Raw genomic sequence first — 23,942 nt, forward strand, 5'->3', positions numbered from 1 at the left:
ATGGGGGATTCGGACTGGGCTCTGGTTCAGTATAAATAGGAAGCTAAGACAGAGTTCCAGTGCTGGTTATTAGCGTAATACCCTGATCCCAGCTTCCCTTGTCTACTCCTGCGATCCCCACTCCTAATCCCTCTGTTTTGCTCGACTTGATCCCTGACCTCCTGCCTGACTTTTTGACTACCCGTTTGCTTGCTGATTTTGTACTGCATTGCCTGTTTGGATTTTGGACCCGGCTTGTTTGACCATTCTTTTATGTTGTTTGTCCGTCTTGTTCCGTGTGCACGTATTTAGCGCAGGGAACGTCAACGTGGTTGTCCACGGCCGCCTAGGGCCGACTGAGGCAAGTAGGCAGGTGACAGTGGGTGGGTTCAGATCTAGGGCCCACTGTCTCTTGTCTTGTCTACGCCTGCCAGTCCTGACAGAATAACCAGCCAAAAATTGCCTTGGGGTCATGGACGCCCTGACAACGATAGTGGACCGTATGCAGCAGCTCAATACCTTAGTCCAGGAGCTTGCTGAACGGGTCCAGGTACAAGAGACGGTTCCCCGACAAATTACCATGACCTCCCCGGTACCTCCTGAGCCTCCCGTCCAGCTCCCAGAGAAATTTCAGGGGGACAGGAGAAGCTTCCAAGCCTTCCGGGAAGGTTGTAAACTATTTTTTAGACTGCGTCCTCGCTCCTCAGGTAACGAGGCTCAGAGAGTGGGTATTGTTATGTCCCTTCTCCTGGGGCCCCCTAAGGAGTGGGCTTTTTCTTTGTCACCTGACTGCCCTGACTTGCAGACAGTTGACCGGTTCTTCTCTGCATTGGGACTGCTTTATGATGACCCGGACAGTGCAGCCAATGCTGAGCAACGCCTGACTATGCTACGGCAAGGTGACCGACCGGTTGAGGACTACTGCTTGGAGTTCAGGCAGTGGAGCGGTCCTTCCATGTGGAACGACTCTGCCCTCCGGTTCCAATTCCGGGCCGGGTTGAGCGACCGACTTAAAGACATGTTAGTGGCCTACCCGACGCCTGGCACCCTTGAGGAAAGCATGACCCTGGCCATTAGGGTAGACCGACGATTGAGGGACCGACAGCAGGAAAGGGGTACTTTAGACCATACCAGACCCTCCTTCCCTAAACCTTTTCCACCTGTGATACCCACTCTGGGAGAAACCATGGAAGCAGACGCCAAGACCAGACGAGCTCACCGTCTTCTGAGCAACCTCTGCCTATACTGTGGCAAGGCTGGACATCGTGTAAGAGGATGTCCTTCCAGGCCGGTGCCACCACCAGAAAACTCCAGGCGCCTGAGTGACTATCGAGGGGGTCACTCAGGCGCACAGGTAACCTTCACCAAAAAGAACAAGCTCTTATTGCCTATTTCTCTGATGTTGGGGGGAAGATGTATTTCTGGGTATGCCCAGGTCGATTCTGGGTCTTCTGCAAATTTTATTAACCCCATTTTCTGGTCAGGTTTAGGGGTATGTCCCCTGCTGCTCAAGTGTCCAGTAAGTGTCACTGGAGCAGACTCTGCCCCGTTTGCTCAAGGGAATGTACAGTATGTTACCCCCTGCCTTGAAGTTAAGGTGGGGTCTGTTCATGTTGAAACCCTGGATTTTCTTTTTATGCAAAATCTTTCTTCTGATGTGATTTTAGGTTTACCCTGGCTGGAAGCACATAATCCTGTATTCGATTGGTCCAGCAGGGAACTTGTTCGATGGAGACCTAAGTGTGCCTCCCATTGCGTTGCTGTGTCTCTTGCAGAATGTTCCCCTGGGAGGGAGAAATTCCTGAGTTCTTGTCTGATTATGTGGATGTGTTTGATGAAAGTGCAGTGGACGGATTGCCTCCTCGCAGACCATATGACTGTTCGATTGATTTAATTCCCGATGCCAAATATCCCAAGGGTCGTATCTTCAATCTGTCTTGTCCTGAGAGGGAGGCCATGCGGGAGTATATTAAGGATAGTCTCCGTAAGGGCCACATTCGCCCATCCTCCTCTCCTCTGGGGGCGGGGTTCTTTTTTGTGGGTAAAAAGGATGGTGGGCTTCGGCCCTGTATAGACTACCGGGAGTTGAACAAGATCACTGTTAAGAACCAACACCCGCTACCCCTAATTCCTGACTTGTTCAACCAGATAGTGGGTGCTAAATGGTTCTCCAAGATTGACTTGCGGGGAGCATACAACTTGATAAGGATCAAGGAGGGTGATGAATGGAAGACTGCTTTCAATACCCCTGAAGGGCATTTCGAATACCTTGTTATGCCTTTCGGCTTATGCAATGCCCCAGCAGTCTTCCAGCATTTCGTAAATGATGTATTCCGAGAGTATCTGGGTCGTTTTTTAGTTGTGTATCTTGATGATATTTTAATTTTTTCTCCCAATTGGTCCTCACACATCCTGCATGTCCGTACAGTCATGGAGCTTCTGAGAGCCAATCACCTTTGTGCAAAGCTGTCAAAATGCCAGTTTGGTATACAGGAAGTCTCATTTCTGGGGTACAAAATAACTTCAAACTCGTTTGGTATGGACCCCCTTAAGGTCATACCCATCGAAAACTGGGAGCGTCCCAATAACCTGAAGGCTCTGAGGAGGTTTTTGGGGTTCGCCAATTATTATAGAAAATTCATTAAGGGGTTTTCGCTTATAGCCAAACCCCTCACGGATTTAACCAGGAAGGGATCAGATCTGGTAAACTGGACCCCAGACGTTATCAGGGCATTCAACAAACTAAGACAATGTTTCTCAGAGGCTCCAGTACTGGCACAACCGGACTTTGAGCGTCCTTTTATTGTGGAGGTGGACGCATCTGAGGTGGGGGTAGGAGTGGTCCTGTCTCAAGGGTCAGCTACTCTTACCAACCTCCAGCCCATTGCTTTCTTCTCTAGGAAGTTCTCTAAGGCAGAGTGTAACTATGATATTGCGAACAGAGAGTTACTAGCTATAAAAATGGCGTTCGACGAATGGAGACACTTCCTAGAGGGGGCAAAACATAAGGTGGTTGTGCTTACTGATCACAAAAATCTAGTATACTTAGATAAAGCTAAACGTCTCACACCAAGGCAGGCCAGATGGGCCCTGTTTTTTACTCGCTTCAACTTCGAGATCACCTATCGGCCTGGCTCCAAAAATGTCAAAGCTGATGCTTTGTCTCGCAGCTTTGACCTCGAGAGCACTCATAGGGACCAGCCCGATACTATTCTGAACCCTGGTGTAGTAGTGGCCGTCTTACAACCTGACCTGGTGACTTTGATTGCAGAGTCTCAGTCCCTTGCACCCCAGAATACTCCAGAAACTCTATTGTTTGTACCCCCCAACCTTCGTCTCCGAGTCTTGGAGGAGATTCATGGTTCGGTGTTGGCTGGTCACCCGGGGGTGGCAGGAACTAAGTATTTGCTCGCGCGTCATTACTGGTGGCCTTCCTGGGCCCGAGACGTAAAGTCTTTTGTTGACGCTTGTGAGACCTGTGCTCGGTCTAAGGTTCCCCGTAGGCCACCTGAGGGTCTCTTACGTCCTCTGCCGGTGCCTACGAGACCTTGGACACACATTTCAATGGACTTTATCACTGCCGCTGTCTAAGGGAAAAACTGTAATTTGGGTTGTTGTGGATAGATTTTCTAAGATGTGCCATCTCATCCCTTTGTGTAAACTGCCTAATGCTCGCACCTTAGCTACATTGTTTGTTAATCACATTTTGCGTCTTCATGGTATCCCTGAAAATATTGTGTCTGACCGGGGCGTTCAGTTTGTAGCAAAATTTTGGAGAGAGTTCTGTGGACGGTTGGGAATCTCCTTGTCCTTCTCGTCAGCCTTCCACCCGCAGACGAACGGGCAGACCGAGAGAATCAACCAGTCTCTAGAGCAATTTCTAAGATGTTTCGTGGCTGATGCCCAAGACAAATGGAGGGACTTTATCTCTTTGGCAGAGTTTGCCTTAAACAATCAGGAACAACGTTCAATTAAAATGTTGCCATTCTTTTGCAATTACGGTTTTAACCCTAGGTACTCTTCTACTCACTCCGCAGATTCAGTTAACCCTTCGGCTGAAGCCTTGTTCACGAAACTATGCACAGTTTGGGCCCAAGCTCATCAGAGCTTGGTTAAAGCCCAAGAGTTATATCAAAAACATGCTAATAAAAGACGCATACCTGGCCATCAATACGTAGTGGGGGAAAAGGTCTGGCTCTCTACCAGGAATTTAAGGTTAAGAGTACAGTCTGCTAAACTAGCACCCAAATATATCGGTCCGTATACCATTGTGGAAGTTATTAATCCTGTGACTTTTAGATTAAAACTGCCTGCATCACTTCGAATTCACAATGTGTTTCATAAGGCTCTCCTAAAAAAGTATGTTCCTCCGGTGTCTACGTCATCTCCCCCTGCTCCACTCATCATCCAGGGTGAGTTGGAGTATGAGGTGGAGAAGATTCTGAATTCTCGATGGGTACAAGGTTCACTGCAATATCTAGTCCACTGGAAGGGCTTTGGGCCAGAGGAACGAACGTGGGTTTCTGTCAAAGACATGCATGCTCCTCGCTTGGTTCGGCGATACCACGTACTAAATCCTTCCAAGCCTGGTCCATTGGATAAGGGTCCTGAGGCCCCTCGTAAGAGGGGGGGTACTGTCAGGATTGTGCTGAAACCTGGTGTGAACTGAACCTGCTTTTGCTTCTGTGTGCCACACCCGCTTGCTTCTCTGCTACCTGGCAATGCGGGAGTTAATCTGATTTCCTAGGAGACTTGATCTTTCCAGCTGAGTAGGTCTTTAGACTGACAGGAATCTCTGCCTATCTGGAACCTGGATATCTGAGCGCCGGTCCAATGGGGGATTCGGACTGGGCTCTGGTTCAGTATAAATAGGAAGCTAAGACAGAGTTCCAGTGCTGGTTATTAGCTTAATACCCTGATCCCAGCTTCCCTTGTCTACTCCTGCGATCCCCACTCCTAATCCCTCTGTTTTGCTCGACTTGATCCCTGACCTCCTGCCTGACTTTTTGACTACCCGTTTGCTTGCTGATTTTGTACTGCATTGCCTGTTTGGATTTTGGACCTGGCTTGTTTGACCATTCTTTTGTGTTGTTTGTCCGTCTTGTTCCGTGTGCACGTATTTAGCGCAGGGAACGTCAACGTGGTTGTCCACGGCCGCCTAGGGCCGACTGAGGCAAGTAGGCAGGTGACAGTGGGTGGGTTCAGATCTAGGGCCCACTGTCTCTTGTCTTGTCTACGCCTGCCAGTCCTGACAGCAATCATACAGTTTTGGCAACATCATATGACATTCAGACAAAAGTAAAAGTATCAGGATACAACAGAAGTGATATACACTCACCGGCCACTTTATTAGGTACACCTGTCCAACTGCACGTTACCACTTTATTTCTAATCAGCCAATCACATGGCAGCAACTTAGTGCATTTAGGCATGTAGACATGGTCAAGACAATCTTCTGCAGTTCAAACCGAGCATCAGTATGGGGAAGAAAGGTGATTTGAGGGCCTTTGAACGTGGCATGGTTGTTGGTGCCAGAAGGGCTGGTCTGAGTATTTCAGAAACTGCTGATCTACTGGGATTTTCACGCACAACCATCTCTAGGGTTTACAGAGAATGGTCCGAAAAAGAAAAAACATCCAGTGAGCGGCAGTTCTGTGGGCGGAAATGCCTTGTTGATGCCAGAGGTCAGAGGAGAATGGGCAGACTGGTTCCAGCTGATAGAAAGGCAACAGTGACTCAAATAGCCAACCGTTACAACCAAGGTAGGCAGAAGAGCATCTCTGAACGCACAGTACCTCCAACTTTGAGGCAGATGGGCTACAGCAGCAGAAGACCACACCGGGGGCCACTCCTTTCAGCTAAGAACAGGAAACTGAGGCTACAATTTGCACAAGCTCATCGAAATTGGACAGTAGAAGATTGGAAAAACGTTGCCTGGTCTGATGAGTCTCGATTTCTGCTGCAACATTCGGATGGTAGGGTCAGAATTTGGCGTCAACAACATGAAAGCATGGATCCATCCTGGCTTGTATCAACGGTTCAGGCTGGTGGTGGTGTCAGGGTGTGGGGAATATTTTCTTGGCACTCTTTGGGCCCCTTGGTACCAATTGAGCATCGTTGCAACGCCACAGCCTACCTGAATATTGTTGCTGACCATGTCCATCCCTTTATGACCACAATGTACCCAACATCTGATGGCTACTTTCAGCAGGATAATGCGCCATGTCATAAAGCTAGAATCATCTCAGACTGGTTTCTTGAACATGACAATGAGTTCACTGTACTCCAATGGCCTCCACAGTCACCAGATCTCAATCCAATAGAGCATCTTTGGGATGTGGTGGAACGGGAGATTCGCCTCATGGATGTGCAGCCGACAAATCTGCGGCAACTGTGTGATGCCACCATGTCAATATGGACCAAAATCTCTGAGGAAGCTTCCAGCACCTTGTTGTATCTATGCCACCAAGAATTGAGGCAGTTCTGAAGGCAAAAGGGGGTCCAACCCGTTACTAGCATGGTGTACCTAATAAAGTGGCCGGTGACTGTATTTTATCATTGGTTTTCCAGATTTGATAAAACTCTCCAGTGCCTGATATGGAATTCTTATTTTTTTCTTCCATTAGGGCACAGAAGCTTCCAGTTACGGTTCTACAAAGAACCCATCCAATGTGGACATAAATATAAAGTGCTTGGACCCGAAGTGGTTAAAACTTGACTTTACAAGTGCATAAAAAAAAACCTAATCAAATAAAAAAACATTAAAAAAAATTCTTCATACTTGAAACAATTCTCTTCCATGTTGCCGGCATCGGATTATTTCCCTATTAACACACAATGACCTTATCTTCTCTCATCTCGTTTTAATCACAGCTAGGAAGAGCCCCCTGGATTCCTGTGGGAACGATAATATCAGACGCCACGGACTTTGCTGGAAGCCGGGATTACAATTTGTGATCTGTCTCGATGATCAGAAGCCGAAAGAGTTCTGCAAATAACCCCGGCAGCCAGGGGTCAGACGCTGCGCACATTAAGACGTCAGGGACGGGACAATATGGTGACCGCTACACTAGAACCATTCATCTTGATGCATATTGAATGTTGGAATAATGAACTATGAAACCATTAGAAGGAAATATTGACTTTCCAACTGGATTCTATGTTGGGACATTAATCTGCGAGGTGAGTGTCTCTTCTCTTCTGCCGCCCTCCTTGGTTTTATAGCCCCGGCTATTGATTACTGTTCATAGTATAATCTTTACACGTCAACAGCCATATATGATGGAGATGATCTATGGTGGACGGTATCCCAGAGGACCATGTAACAAAATGTACATCTCACTACAGTACAAAATGTCCAGTCTACTTACAGCTATAATAATTCTACTTCTAGGCCATATACTCTTTCATAGGGTGCGCTATTTTATTGACTAGATTACACAACTTGTACTGTAAGGCTCCGTTCACACGGAGTAAAACTGGCGGAATTCTCCACCGTGGAATCCCGCCAGCCTCTGTGTCATAATGACAGTCTATAGGAGACCCGCGCGCCTCCTCTTTCTGTGCTAAAGAATAGAAATGACCTTCCCGGAGGGATATCTGGCTAGTTCTGTGTTTTAAGACTCTTTGATGAGGCTCCACAGGCTCTTCTTTTGCATATTCATGTTTCCCAGGGGGCAATGCACCTAGGATTTCCCTGCATTGAGCGCTTTCACTAGCAGTCGGCAGTGTTATAGTTTTGGCCGGTTTCCCTGAGATCAGCGATCTGTTTTTCTTATGGCTCTACTAGGCATTGCTCCCACCTAGCCAGAATCCTGCTCCACACTGATGAGGGGCAACACCCCGAAACAGCTGTATGTGGATGGATACCTGGCCTTGGTTTTCCCCTTGTCATTTCCCCTTGACTTATAGGGCCACTGGGTCCTTCCCTGAGGGATATCTGGCTAGCCCTGTGTTTCGAGACTCCTCAAGGCTCCATGGGCTCTTCTTTTGCACATTTTTGAGCGTGGATACAGGAGGCGTGCGAGCCTCCCATAGACTGTCATTATGACACGAAGGCTGGCGGGATTCTGCGGCAAAGAATTCCTCCGCAAAATGGCCACCTCAGAAGTATGAGATATGGTGGGTGCATGTCATGAGCATAATAAACTGTGCAAGAGAACTAGAAATGAGCTAATATGGAGCATGTTCAGGTCCATCCGAACCCAAGCATGTGCCATTTGATTACCGGTGGCTGCACAAGTTGGATGCAGCCCTATGGAGTATTGGAAAACACAGATACAGCCTATGGCCTATACTGTATATCATGCTCAATATTCACTCATCTCTAAAAGCCAACTCTCCAATATCTAACTTTTGTTACCCCAATGTCCTCATGCGGCATCTCTGGTGTCCCCCACTGACTGTTGCCACCTGCACTTCTGAGACAAACTCGTCTCTGGAGTGATAGCCCACTCAACCAATCATTGACCGAGAAGGGACGGCACAGTGGCCAGTGATTGGTTCAGTGGTCAAGATATAGCTCAGCCAGGTGTTATGCTGTCATGACGCTAATGCCGTTAGTCCCGTTACAATAAATAAACTCTTCTTTACTGCAGGAATACTTGATGCAGTCATACACAATAGACTTTTGCCTTGATAACACACTTTGGACTGACAAGACTTGTGCTGAGCGCTTAAGAGGTAGAAGAGCCGTGCTGGCTGAGTTGCATGCTGAGAAGTAGAGTAAGTTTATAGAAGTAGAGAGGAGGATGTTGAGAGTCCCAACCCAAAGTAGTACTGTACTTCAGAAGTAGAATAAGTAGAATACTTGAGAGTAGAGAGAATACTTGTGCTCGTGTTTTGACTCCTTGGTCTTTGCACCACCTATTGCCCACCAGTGTCGGGCGACCCGTCCTAGAGGGTGACACAAGCCCCAGACCTTGTTACCTGGGTTGAGCAGAGTTATCAGAGTTTTCTGGTTACACCTGCGCTGCAAGATAGAGTATGTAGGCTTCTAGCAACTTTGCTCTATCCGGATTAGTTTCTCTTTCTTCAGGATACTGTCCTGCACCTTTAGAATTGTTCATGGCGTGGGCTGGGATGATCCCTGACTTGTCCTCTCTTTGAGCAATTAGCACTGCATAGTGTGTAGAAGTGCTACTTTAAAAAAACGTTCCCATGTGCGTCTGTTCTGTACCACACCCCAGACTACACTGGACACTGACTAGATGTGTACCCGCCTCTTCCTCTAGCCATGTGACAACTTCCTACAGCATATGTAATATGTGCTGTGAGTGGGTGAGAAGAGAGTGCAAGAGAAGAAAGGAGATAGGACGAAAAGAGAAAAAGCTCTCATTGGTGCAGAAATTACAGAAACAATAACCCTTTATTACCTACAGCTGTGCAATACTTAAGCATACAATATACATACTAGCAACATCTAGTGGTAAAACTTAGGTACTTCTTTATTACCATTACTACTTTGAAGTACAGGCTTTTGCGATGGGTGTAAAGACAAGTAACACCTGTGGTGGGACACCACATGAACGGCCTAACTTATTATTCACTACAGTGGTAAGTAGAACAGGTGCCGGGACACTGCATATACATGAAATTTTGATGATTATATCAAAGTCTCCAAAGTTTTTCTATGGCGTAAACAAATAAATAGCAATAAAATAAAATCACATTATGAAATAATAACCAGGATGCAGATCTTTGATAAGTGGGTGCTCAGAACACCTTTTGCAGTAAATCAACCAAGCGGCGTAAATCCATAAACGACAAAACCTAATGAAACAGTCTCCGGCAGCCAGTAACCCATTATGGTACGCTTTTAATTACTGTTAAAATGAACACGAAAATAATACCAACAGCATAAAGTATCCCAAAGCAATAAAGCAAATCAGTAAACATCTGTGCGAGTCATAATCTTCTCATTTAACCTTCACAGTGGTGTCGCCATCACATTCAATGCTGTCAGTGCTAAAATAAATAGTCGTCGACTAAATTTTTACGTTTTCTTTTTTTTCCTAGAAGCTAATCACCCAGTATCAGTAGCTGCCCATGCACTTCTATACATCCCGCATGCCAGGCACATTATTCATGCCAATTGAGGCCCAATGAAATGCGGAGCCTTAAACAACAGATACGGCGAGTCCATTTACAGACAACACTTCAGTGACTTTAATTTCCAGCCTGAAATTGTATGAATCATGTTCAATGCATATATGGACAAATAACTCGCCGCGTCTCCGACAAACTCTCCTTATACACTACAGTAATTCCAGAATTGAGATTTTTAATGTTATTGTCCAATCCTGCAGATGGTATCACGGCAGGTACAAAACTAAAAGTCATGAGAGTAAAATAAGGATAAAACATCATTTCACTAATCATAATTTACACAGGAAAAAAAAACTTAAAGGGGTATTCCGCTCAAACATAACTTTTCATATGTTGCTGCCCATGGTGAGACTAACAATTCCTTCCATACTTGTTATTATTTATTCAGTCTCCTTCCAACAGTTCTGTGCTGCTGCTTTCTGCTGTAGACACAAAATTCTGTGTGTGAGCTTTTCTCTTTGTCCCCCCTCCCTTCTGAGACAGCTGAGGTAAACAAGTCCCTGGCAGACTTTATCTGCAACATTGTAACTTCTTTGTAATGCTGGGAGGGTTATACTGAGGTCAAGTTGCTAATGAACTCACTGTGATTAACTCTCCCATCATTACAAAGAATTTACAATGTTGCAAATACAGCCTGCCAGGGATTTGTTTACATCAGCCGTCTCAGAAGGGAGGAGGGAGGAGGGAGGAGGGGGAGACAGAGAGAAAACCTCACACACAAACTTTTTTGTCTTCAGCAGAAAGCAGCAGCTCGAAATTGGGGAAAGAATAGATAACAACAAGTATGGAAGGGATTGTTAGTCTCATTATGGGCAGCAACATATGAAAAGTTATTTTTGAGCACAATACCCCTTTAAATGGAACCTGCCATGTTGAATGTGCAAACTGCAGGTCACAAGTGATAAATTGGGCAAAAATCCCAGATAATGCAAATTTTGGGTGAATACTCAAAACAGGCAAATTAAAGGACAAGTGCCATGAAAAACTTTTTCCCAGTAATTGAAGCACATTACAAAGTTATATAACTCTGTAATGTGCTTCAATCACCTATCTGCCTCCCTTCCCTGTCTTTTCCCCCCTCCACCCCCCATCAGGAAGTGTCCTAACTAACACAGACCTAATGACTGTCGTCACAGTCACCAAGCTCTTCTCTCAGCTCCTTCTCCTGTTACACTAGCCTCCGCCCTCCCCTGCCTTGTCAGGTGACTCAGCTTGCTCAGCTCCCATTGGCTGAACAACTGCAAGCCATCGGAGCTGAGCAAGCTGAGTCACCTGACAAGGAGGGGGAGGCTGGTGTAATAGGACCTAGAGCAGCCCTCCTGCTGATGACTCATCCTCACAAGAAGGAGCTGCCTGGTGACGGTGACGACAGTAATCAGGTCTGTGTGAGTTAGGACACTTCCTGGTGGGGGTTGGAGGGGGGAAAAGACAGGGAAGGGAGGCAGATAGGTGATTGAAGCACATTACACAGTTATATAACTTTGTAATGTGCTTCAATTACTGGGAAAAAGGTTTTCACTGCACTTTTAAAGGAAAACTCTGCAGAGGAAGAACTTACCTCTCCCTGTGCCTCTCCAGCAATGAATTGCTGCTTCGGGACCCCCACCAGGTTCCGGGATCTTCTTCTCAGACGAAATAACAACTCGGCTGATGGACAGCCCACTCAGCCAGTCAGTGACTGGGGCGGGACACCACTGCAGTTACTATTTGGATGAGCAGCCAGTCCATCAGCATGTTGTGACATCATCACAACTCAGAGAAATGACTTCCAGCGGGGGTGCCGAAGCCGGTGGCAAGGTGCTTCGTGGGTATGGGGAGAGGTAAGTAGTGCTTGGTTAAGTGTTCCCCCTGCCGCCTGTCAATTATTTAAAATCATCAGACTTCTTTAAAAAAAAAGTTGCATCCAAAAACATTTGCCCATCAAATACTGGTTCATCAATAGAAGTTAGACCAAAAATGGCCAAAAAATCCAATTAATAAATTTATTAAACTTTCCCCCATTGTGTTTATTTTGCTGTAACAGGCGAGAAGTTTTTTTCAGCCCTAGTTTGTAAGGAGATGCCGGGGATCCAATGACATCCCATAAATTATAGTCCCCGCTATGAAGTTTGTTATAAGGTAACATACGTCAGGCATGGCGCCAGAGCATGGCGGACTGTAATCTGCCTAGTGAAGCATCCTTTGATTTATTTCACAAGAACTCCTTCCTGAACTGTACGGGGAGGTTTACACAGGTTCGCTGCGTCCCGGCAAGGTGGAAATTGTCCTTGAAGAAACGTACGGCCCCTTTTTACGCTTTACATTTCAGAAAACCCTTATTTCCAGTTTAGCCGCGATCTACAAATAAGATTTTTTTTTTTCTGACATTCAGAATTCCATCATTTTGGATTTTTTTTTCTTTTTCTTTTTGAGATTCATGGGCAGCCGAGAAATACGGGATGTCAAACTTTTGTCATTTTCATTATAGTTCCTTTCAGATAAAATAGAGGGAGACAAGTGGCATCGTGGAGTGAAGCAAGACGTCTCATCGCTTCTGTCTGAGAATAAATGCAATCGGAAGATTCTGTTTTGTTGTTGAGCTTGAAGTGACGATGGAAGATTAAGACACGGGGTGCGGAGAGGGGCTGCCTGTGGGGCTTTAGGAGGGAAACAACAAAAGTTTGGAATTTCTCGGAATGAGTTTGCATTGAGTTATATAAATGTATAGAGTTGCGGGTGCAGGAATATACAGCTGACATCATAATTAATCCTGTTTGTTTAACCCCTTAGATGCTGTGGCCAATAGTGACTGTGGCATCTAAGTGGTCACATAAAGGGACAGGGGCTTGTTCTGAGATCCCATTAGAGCTAACATGACACAAAGCCAGAGAAGAACACACTGAGCATGTATCATTCTTGGGACCAGTCAACGTCTGAAACCACGGAAAATGTTCCAGAATGGATGTTCCATTACTGTTTTTAACAAGTGTAGTCTGGCGCTGAAGCCAAAGCCTTAGGCTAAGGATTAAAAGTGTATTCTACTCTTCTGCCACTAGATGTCTCACTGTACTCTCTGTGATTATATGGCACAGCTAAAGGGAATAGTGCAAAGCGTTAAAGGGGTTATCTAGCGCTACAAAAACATGACCACTTTCTCCCAGAGACAGCCCCACTCTTGTCTCCAGCTTGGGTGGGTTTTTGCTGCTCAGTTCCATTGAAGTGAATGGAGCTTAATTGCAAACAGCACCTGAACTGGAGACAAGAGTCGTGTTGTCTCTGAAAGAAAGTGGCCATGTTTTTGTAGCATTGGATAACCCCTTTAATTGTATATGTGGCCATGCATCTTACTTCTATTGCCACCTATTGAGAGATGGCTGAACATCCAATTCCTGTCAAGCTTACCTCAGAGATGTTGCTCCTCTGTTTAACAGACCTATCACACGTCAACCCTACAGTCTCCCTATGTCCTCTCCACCTATAGGAAAGTTCCTCTGAGGTCTAAATATATAACTAGAGCAAGATAGTGCGGAGTTCTGTTTAAGTTTAAGAATAAGAAGCCAATAAGAGTGACCCCTACTGAGAGACTTTCCAGGCCCTGGCCTACTGGCCAGGACCCACCTGTGGCATTCTATACTGATTCCTGATTTTTTCCTCAAGTATTCCTGTGCTAGCTATGCTGGACCAGTAAACCTGTCACAAGGCTACTCTCAATGGGGACCAAGATCTATCCACACTGTTTAATTATTTTCTCTTCTTCTCAAAAGACCTGCAACAACCTTCAGGAGCTACACAAGCCAGCAGTCTGTAAAGAGCAACTGAAGCCGAATGACTCTGCTGCAACTCACTAGGACCTAAGGAGAACTCTGAAGGTTAACTCATATGTATATTTGTTATTTTATTCATATTAGTAATGCCTATTTTATACTAATAATAACCTATTATAAGAAAAATGTGTAACCTATATAACCAAAGTGTGTACATGTGTGTGTGCATATATATATTTGATTAGCAAACAAAGAATAAATAGCTTATTTCTGGAGTACCCCTTTAAGTATCCTGCCTTCTCTTTTGTTAATATAAGGGCATGATATTTAATTATAGGAAGCCTATATAAAAGGGATGTACCGGGCTAAGAAAAACAAAAAACATGGCTGCCTTTTAGAAACAGCTTCCCACCCATGCACATGCAGTGTCCAGTATTGCCAGAATGGTGATGAGCAAAAGTACCTCTATGTTTTCATGGCACCCTATACGCACTATGGGGGAGATTTATCAAACATGCTGTAAAGTGAAACTGGCCCAGTTGCCCCTAGCAACCAATCCGATTCCACCTTTCATTCCTCACAGACTCTTTGGAAAATGAAAGGTGGAATCTGATTGGTTGCTAGGGGCAACTGAGCCAGTTTCACTTTACACCATGTTTGATAAATCTCCCTCTAAGTGCATAGGGCACCACAGACAGGTGTCCTTGCTTCTCCCAAATCATGCTACAGCGGTAGTGTATCATGCTTTGGGCCAGATATAGCGCGCCAATGATCAAGTTGGCAGTGGCCTGATCTGTAGTTCTTAAAAAAAGGGGCAGTCCAGGATCAGAAAAACATAGATGCCTTTTTCCAGAACAGCGCCTCTCTTATACTCAGTTTGTGGGTGGCATTGCAGCTAAATTCTATTGCACTGGAAAAATCTGAGCAATACCACAAACAACATGGGGACAGGTGTGGTGCCGTTCATAGAAGAAGGAAACCATGTTTTTGTAATCCAGTACAACCATGGTTGTTGTCATCTCATGTGTGTTGGATTAAAGGGGTAATTCCCCAAAAAAATGTTTTCTTTCAAATCAACTGTTGTCAAAAAGTGTGAGAGATTTGTAATTTACTTTTATTAAAAAAATCTCCAGTCTTCCAGTACTTATCAGCTGCTGTATGTTCTGCAGGAAGTGGTGTATTCCCTCCAGTGTTACACAGTGCTCTCTGCTGCCACCTCTGTCCATGTCAGGAACTGTCCAGAGCAGCAGCAAATCCCCATAGAAAACCTCTCCTGCTCTCCATTCCTATTTGTTTTCCTTTATCTCAATGTTTTACAGCTTGATGCTATACAGCTCCACTATTACACTGCCAATGTTACAGTCACTTACCCTGAGAATCCAAATATTCTTCTTTCCCCCCAGAAGAGAGTACGACGATATTTGCAGCATGAGACACTGATGCTATACATGTTTAATGAAGGAACTACAGAACATGTACTAAAATTACCAGATATAAAACCGCCTCAGGACCGGAATTAGGCGACTTTCTGCGGGAACATCTCTCCTAATAAGCGACGCTGTTTATACACAACATTTTATTATATATGTCACTGGAAATGAATAGAAAGTGATGTACTCGTGTCTGTACTGTACTGAGATACTGGTGTAAACCTAATATACTCATCTGCATTCTGCTTATGACCTGTTTTTTTATTGTTTTTATCAGCTTTCATGTTGCCTGCAGCGATAATGTGGTGCGTTAGGCTAGATGGTTTGACTGTCAGCTCAGCCAAAGATATTAAAGGGGTTATCCAGCGCTACAAAACCATGGCCACTTTTCCCCCTCTCTTGTCTCCAGTTTGGGTGGGTTTTGAAACTCAGTTCCATTAAAGTAAATGGAGCTTAATTGCAAACCGCACCTGACCTGGAGACAACAGTAGGGGGAAAAGTGGCCATGTTTTTGTAGTGCTGGATAACCTCTTTAATGTTGTGACGCCAGTGCTTGTCCAGCACACAGGTATGATGTTGGTACCTGCTTTGTGTTGTAGCTGGCTGTATTCCCCAATGGTTTGTAACCTGCCGGGTTGTTGTGGGTCCCTTGGGCTCGTGTCACGGTAGTTCTGATTGGCAACTGACCCACCCACCAGCCATCAGTAGCGCGACCCACAGAAAGGGGAAAAATAATCCAAGGTGTACAGTGCTGTGTATATAGGTGCTGGTGCGGATGAAATATGACAGAGTCCCAGTGTTGTAAAAATAGAACAGCTTTACTGTACAGTCTTTCAGCAGTATAATACACTTTTGTAGAATAGATAAATCTTTGGTACAGACTCATGATACTTGAACTTCTTGTGCTTAAGGAGGTGCTTGGAGAAGTAGAGTGGAAGAGAGGTAGTTGTAGTGGTGCATGGAGAGTAGAGTAGAGGAGAAGAGTTTGTTGAAGGAGCCCCAACCCAGTGTAGCAATGTTCTCTGAAGGAACTTAAAGAAATATACTTTAGTGTGAGATACTTGTACTTGTAAATGTGTTTAGACTGTGAGATACTTGTACTTGTAAATGTGTTTAGACTGTATCTGATCACTTTGTGCCCTAGAGTGTCGAGTGACCCGTCCTGTCAGGGTACTACAAGCCCCAGCCATGGTTATCTGGGCTTAGCTAAGTGACCGAGGTGTCCCATTTACCTGCACTGTGAAATTGGATACGTAGACCTTCTTTACGGTAGCTTTGTCCTATCCAGGCTAGTTCTTCTTGTGTTCAGGATACTGCCCTTCGCTTTTTAGACATGTTCTTGCCGTGGGTTAGGGTGTTCCTGGACTCTTCTCACTTTAAGGTGCTTAGCATTGCATATTGAACGTAGTAGTAGTGGTCAAAGAACTGGTTGTCTCTAGCTGCATCTGTACACTGGGGTGTCTAGACTAGACTGACTTTTTTCCCTGTCAGGGGTCCTGGCAGCAGCCAGGCCCTGGTTTAACTAAAGCAGGAACAGTAGGTTTTTGCGTCTTTCCTCTAGGAGAATCTGATAAGAACTACTGTGCACTTCCTCCACCAGTGTTTCCACCTACAGGGGCCTAAAGTGAACTTTCCTGTGAGTGGTGGGGATGAGTGTGTGCATAAGAAAGGAGAAAGATAATAGGTTAAAAGAACAGAGCACCTGCTATTGGTCACTAGTAACACATGGTACAGATAAAACATTAACCCATGAACTTCCTCAGCTGTGCAATACATTCAAATACAAAAGACTGACATCTAGTGGCGAAACAAGTGAACTCATCCCTCCTTGTGCCTCTGTTGTGCCGCCCCCGGGTACGTCACATATCAGACTCTTCCAGCTGCAAGGTCATGGCGGCCTGGCTGAGTGGGACATCGCCCCAGTCACGATTGGCTGAGTGAGCAATCACTCAGCCAGAGACGTGATGTTGCAGTTAGGAGAGCTGTGGGACACCGGCTGCTGTAAATTTGCCGTGCTGTGAGGTAGCAGCTTGGGTCCACTTGAGCACTTGTCATGGTGGCCAGGAGTGGTGTTGGAACCCACCCCCAGACACACAGGCACTGAACCTAAAAAGGGGGAGCCCACGTGTAAGGTGCGGGCGCAGGTGTGGCAATACAAAAATAAGACAGCACATAAACAAGGTGACCTCTTTAATTGAGAAGACTTCAGTGCAATACAAAACAAATGTAGTAGTAACAGCTTTAGGAGCGGGTGCAGGTGTCAGAAGTGAAGAATAGAGGGAGAATTAGTTGAAGTAGCTTAGAATAGGTATAGGGACCATCTTGGGAGCCTTGTCCAAGTAGACCTGTACTCTGCCAGGATGTTTGTAGTGAAGAAGATTGTGAGGAATACTCATACTTTAGACATGTTTCTATCTGACCGCCTTCTGCTCAACCAGTTCAGCTAGTGTTTGGGTAGTACGAGCCCCAGGCCTTTACTACTGGGCATAGCAGATTTCCCGAGGTTTCCCAGAAGAGCCATGCATAGCCAGTAAGATCCTTCAGCTTTCTGCTCTTTGTCTTACTGGGGATCAGTTCCTTGCTATGGTTACTGCCTTGAGAATACTTGGTGAAGGATCCCTGGCATTGACAAGGTGTATCCTAGAGGATGTTTACCCCTCCTGAGGGTTTAGCACTACATACTGACAATGGTTGTTTTCATAGAAGAATCTGTGAAGTCTCTAGTCCCTGACAAGGGTCCTGTCCTGGCCTGGGCCAGGCCCGACATCACTGCAACAGGAACTCTCTTCTCTTGTCTGGCTCTTTCTCCCCATACACTAACAAAAGACCTCCCACCAGGAACCAACCACCCTTTTATAGGGCAAACTAAGGTTCACTCTTACTGGTAGGACTGTGTGGAGATAGGGAAGAGAAGTATAATAGGGAGGAAAGTTCAAGAAGCATCTGCACCTGTATTCAGACAGAACCATAATACACAAGTTAACCCTTTACCTTCAGTTGTACTCAGTTAAAGGGGTTGGCCACTTTATAGTAAAATACACAAAAACACTGAAAAATGCAACAGCTCACCGCAATGGCAAGATACAGACCCACTACAGACATGAAAATTGTTAAAAGCAGCCCCCCCCCCCCCCAACTGCCAAAAAAACTTCCATAACAATAATGAGGCTCTTGGTTACCATTTGAAAATGGTATAAACTGCCCCACCACGTCACGATGGCCTCAGGCTCAGGACAGTAAAATAGTAAAATAGTTCAGGGTACAATATTAGTAACTGTACTCATAGCACTTACTGACAGCCGCTCCCTGTGGACCTTATAGAGCTAATATCAGACTCCCTTCCACCAGGCTGTGCTGTCCTGCTCTGTGGTGAGTCTGTCCATATGATGGCCGACATGGAGGAACATGTGACCATGCCCCGTCGTCCAGTGTCCACCACTGAGTCTGTATATGTCTATAGAGGACACAGGGGGCGGGGCATGGTCACATGCTCCTTCATGTCAGACATTTTATGGACAGAAACAAAACAGTAGGACAGCACAGCTTGGAGGAGGGGATTCTGATTTTAGCTCTATGAGGTACACAGGGAGCTGCTGTCAGTATGTACAGTGAGTACACTTACTAATACTGTATACTGACCTATTTTACTATAAATTGGCCAACCCCTTTAAGAAGACATAGTTATACAACAGATAGTGACACCTAGTGGGGGAATACAAATAAGCACCTTCATCCCCTTTGTGCGATACCTAAATGAGCTGGAATAAAACTTAGTGGACTACCTGTACCAGGACACTACAAAAAGGACCTGGAAGCAACGCTACAGAGGCATGAGGAGGGGTGAGTTTACTTGTTTATTATTTCCCCCACCCACCCCCTCCTCAGGCTATGTGTATTTTTTATATTTCATGGGACTTCTCCTTTAAGGTACTGAAGCAGGGACTGAAATCTTTGACAGGAGTCTCCTAATAAAGGATCTCATGACAAAAACAGGAGTTCCAGCCTCTGTACCTCCTGCCCAGCAAGGCACTGACTGTATGCTTAGCGTAAATGTAAGTAAGCAGCAATGTGCAGAGCATGGCCACTATGGGCCATATTTGCTCTCTGCATGCTCCATTGAATGCTAAGTAAGCAGCCAAGCATCCTTCCAGAGAACAACATAAAAAGACAATTTAATATTTAATACATTTTTTGGGAGTTTTCTTAAAAAACATAAATCATAGGCAAATATAGATTCATACACGTCAGAATGCCCTTCTAACAATAGAACTTCTTTCTTGCAAATAAAAACAATGAATCATACAGCTACATCGGTACAAAACAGCGGGATACTTTTAATCACCACTCTTTTCAAAGTTTCAAACGTTACTGTACTAGAAAAAAAAAATTTAAGTTGCAAATATTTACATAGACCTTACAGGGGTCGTCACTATAAATAATCTGATCACAAGTTCTCCCGCTGCTGGGAATGCAATTAAGAAGTTGTAATCTTCAGCGCCACCAAGTGGTGACCATTGATATTGATGGACTGTCTGTGCAACACAGAATATAGTTAAAGGGGATTAGAGAAAGCACACCTACTTCCTTGCAAAAACAGCGCCACCCCTGTTCTCAGGTTGTGTGTGGTATTACAATTCAATGGAACTGAGCTGCAAAACCTGTACCCAAACTGAGGACAAGAGTGGTGCTGTTTCTGGAAGAAAGCAGCAATAGTTTTCTAATTGATAAAGGTCCTGAACTAGAGGACACAAAGTGCTCTATAGGATATGGAGCTCTAAAGAAGCAGATTCTCTTAGCAACAGGGCAAACTCTTCTTCCATTGTACAGCCTCCATAGACCCCAGGGAGGGTTAAAGCAACTTTTCTTCACGTTGTCATCCTACTTATTGAAGGAATAGATATAAGGGTTAAGGAATAGATATAACTTCCTGTCTTGTCTCCCTTACTCTATCTCACAAGAAGATCTGGAGAAAAACATTTCTCTCCCGCACTCCTCCTTTTCTAATCTTTACATTCGTAAGTGTAATGATGCATGTATTACAGTAAATTTTATCTGTTGGTGCATGGTACCATATATGCAATGACAATATCGATTTAGTATTCTCATTTAATTAGTTACAGTTCAGCATTAACCCTCTAAGCACAAGAAAAGGACAATCCTTCAGCCATGGTTCCCTAGAGGTTTCCTCCACATGGTTTTTTTTTTCCTCTCCTGAGTGCGGAAGGATGCCTTTTTATAAGTCGGGGGGGGGCTTTGTTTTGCACAATTTTCATAGTTTTGCCTGGACTTGTAGTTCTAAGTTATTGTTAATGGCATTGAAATAAGAGTGCAAAAATGTGTAAAAGATTAAATTAATAAACAATAATAAATAAAATCAATTAATAAAAATTTTTTAAAAGTGTATACACATTTTATTAACTGTCACAGCTTTGATTTGGTGGACATTACAGGCACGTTATGGTGCACTCATTTTAACTCATAGAGGATGTTAAGCCTCATGATGGTGAACAGGCTGAGCCTTGGTAGTGGCCAGCCCTAAGGATGTCATAAAGGTAACATCATTCAGGAGCGTGCACAGTGGTTAAGTACAGTGGTGAGGATCTTCAGTACGGTCATTGGTGTCCTTAAAGTAGACTGGTTGCTGTCTGCCTGGATGCTATATGTCTCACAGCCGGGGATCTCGCAGTATCCGTGAATCCCAGTGACCTAGCACTTCACTTGACTCCTGGGTAGTGATGAGCGAACATGTTTGTAAATGTTCGTATGTTCATAACGATCATTTTCAAACATATTCAAACTTGTAAAACTTTATCACGCAATGTACGCAACAGCACAATTTACGCTTTTCACCTGATAATCTGTACACATGAGCGCAGACCAAAATGTACTCTTCTACTGTACCTTGAGCTTGTTTGGAGTTTCTAGCAGGGTAGCGCAGCTACTGGACCGGAAATTGGTGCTTTATCTACCGTGGACAGCCATCCTCTTCGACCGAGCGCGCAGCTTCAGGAGGGACGCACATGGAGCGCTGAGGGAGGAAGAGGACACCCGCCTAGCCGGCCAGAACAGCCGAATCAACCCTAGCAATCAATGGGGTGACAGATGTCACAGCCAGATCCCCCTCACATCTACGCTTCATTTTTCAATCATTTTTTTATGTTGGTGTTCAGGATCCGAACCAAACATCCGAATGTTCGCTAATCACTACTCCTGGGACCGTTTTAGTCTTGTGATTTAAATTAAGCTGTGGCCATCTAAACCCCAAAAAGTGTGCTTTGTGCCTTCATTTCCAAGTCTGTGTTTATTGTTGTTGGAGTGGTTTCAAGAGTAAGAGCCCTATTACATGGGACGATTATCGTACGAAAAATCGTTAAATCGTTCGTATTTAACCGATAATCGTTCTGTATAATTGCAGGCAACGATAGGAAAATCATTCATATGTTGTTGATCGTTGATTTAGATCTGAACCTAAAATTATCGTTAATCGTTCGCTAATCGTTCGCTGTAATTCTACATTCGTTCGCTCAAGTTCTGCGTTTTTTCACTAATTGTTCAGTGTAATGCTGTGTTTACACGTAACGATTATCGTGCAAATTTGCGCGATTACGGTCGAATTGGAACGATAATCGTACGTGTAAACGCAGCGAACGATCGAACGACGCACGATAAATCTTACATCGTGATCTTTCATCAGGTCAGCAAATCGTCGTTCATCATACGCAAAAAATTCGCAAATCGTTCCGTGTGAACAGTCGTTCGCCGATTTAACCAATGTGTGAGATAGGCTTAAACGATCGCAAAACGATCGCAGTGCGAATTTTCGTACGATATATCGTACCGTCTAAACGCTGATCGTTATAAAAAAAAAAATCGTAAATCCGACATCGCTAATCGTACGATCGGGCCAATAATCGTTACGTGTAAACGCAGCATTATGCTGCGTTTACATGGAACGATTATCGTTTGAATTTTCGCATAAACGATCGCATTTGAGAGATAATCGTTCCGTGTAAACACAGCAAACGATCAAACGACGAGTGAGAAAATGTTGTGTTTACACGAACCAATTATTGCTCAAATGCGATCGTTATCGCAAAAATTTGACCGCTAATCGTTCCGTGTAAAAGCACCATAACTGAGGGTCCATCCCATATCCAGAATTCATGTCTCCTCTCCTCATCACCGCTAGCAGTGACCCCAGGGGGGATACAACTTATTTTTTCTTTATGTTATCCGCCCCCTTATCAATCAGGAAACATAAGTACCCGGTGATTTACACATTTAAGTAGTCTATGGTTATCATTTTACCTAGTAAAGGGTAAGAATATGAGGCGCTCCACATATAATCACCCCCCGCACCTAATCAGACCATTTGTCGGCTCCGTGCCTCGGATGTTTACTACCATGCTGATTGCGGTTATTCTTGGTGTATTCAGTTCTGTTCAATATGTGAAGATGTGAGCAGGAAGAGAGAGACGTAAATGGCATCCAAAACCTCTGCACAATCTGCTGGGGTCAGACTTTTAGCAACAAACGGGACTTTTTATGCATTATTTATGCAGCGTTGCACTTTGAGGCAAAGTTCCATGAAAGTGACCATGAGTCTAAAATGTCGGGTGGGATTTTTTCCACCTATAGGCTATGTTCACACTATGTATCTGTGCGGCTGTATTTTTTATGCGGCTGGAAATGTGCGGCTGAAACTCCGGCCGTGGGAAAAAATAGACATGCGGCTGGAAACATGCGGTCATTTACTTGGAAATCTGGTTCAACTAAAAATAACAAATAAAATCTTTAGAAAGTGATGCAAACACCTCTGGATGCATCTGGGAAAGCAGGGAAACAGTTTACAGGAATTGCTATTACCGGGGTTTGCGATCCTCTGCACTAATGCCGATGCCTCTCATGGTTAATATATTTAATTAATAAAACACATTTTCTTTGTAATAAAGTCCCTTTTGTTGTTCAATAATTACATTTAAACGAATCCATCATTTTGCAATTAAATATACTGTTAAAATAAATATATATATAAATAAATGTATATTTATATATATATTTATTTTTTGACAGTATATTTAATTGCACAATGATGGATTCGTTAAAATTAAATTATTGACCAACGAAACTGAATTTATTTAAACGAAAATGTGTTTTATTAATTAAATATTAATTAGTACAGGAAGCTCCATTAAGCCGTTAATTCATATTCCCGGTAATAGAGCATTCTGTACTAATCATCACTTTACTTTAATTAAAACATCAAATGTTTCTTCTAATTATGTTATCACAATAGCATTATTAGAAGAAACATTTAGAATTATGTGTGCGCTCAGCTGATTGGCTGATCGGCTCAGCGCACATATAAAGAGCCGGTCCGCAGTACAGTGACTTAATTGTGCTGCGGACCAGCTAGGAGGACACATCGGGGTGAGTATAAAGCTCTCCCCACCCCCTCCCCAGCACTGCACCCATCCCAGTAAGGAAGGGGGGGTCACTTAACCCCTTCCTTGATGGGATGGGTGCAGTCTGACATCAGTCTGGCCCCCAAGGGGTTAAGGGGGATGCAATACATCCTCCCTTAACCCCTTGGGGGCCAGACTGTAAGCAGCGATCTGTAAAGATGCTGCATACTGTAAGGAGCACAACACCGCTCACAATGATGGGTGTTGTGCTCCTGTTT

The 23,942-nt window shown here is 44.5% G+C and overlaps 1 long non-coding RNA gene across 1 annotated transcript; it reads left to right on the top strand.

Moving 5' to 3' along the window:
- Positions 1 to 6,856: 6,856 nt before the first annotated feature.
- Positions 6,857 to 15,477, top strand: LOC138793410 (uncharacterized). Its single transcript, XR_011363257.1, has 3 exons — positions 6,857 to 7,161; positions 13,830 to 13,934; positions 15,233 to 15,477. It is a non-coding gene; the product is annotated as an uncharacterized lncRNA (long non-coding RNA).
- The last annotated feature ends 8,465 nt before the right edge of the window (positions 15,478 to 23,942 follow it).

This window comes from Dendropsophus ebraccatus, chromosome 5 (assembly GCF_027789765.1).
Source record: "Dendropsophus ebraccatus isolate aDenEbr1 chromosome 5, aDenEbr1.pat, whole genome shotgun sequence".
Lineage (NCBI taxonomy): Eukaryota > Metazoa > Chordata > Amphibia > Anura > Hylidae > Dendropsophus > Dendropsophus ebraccatus.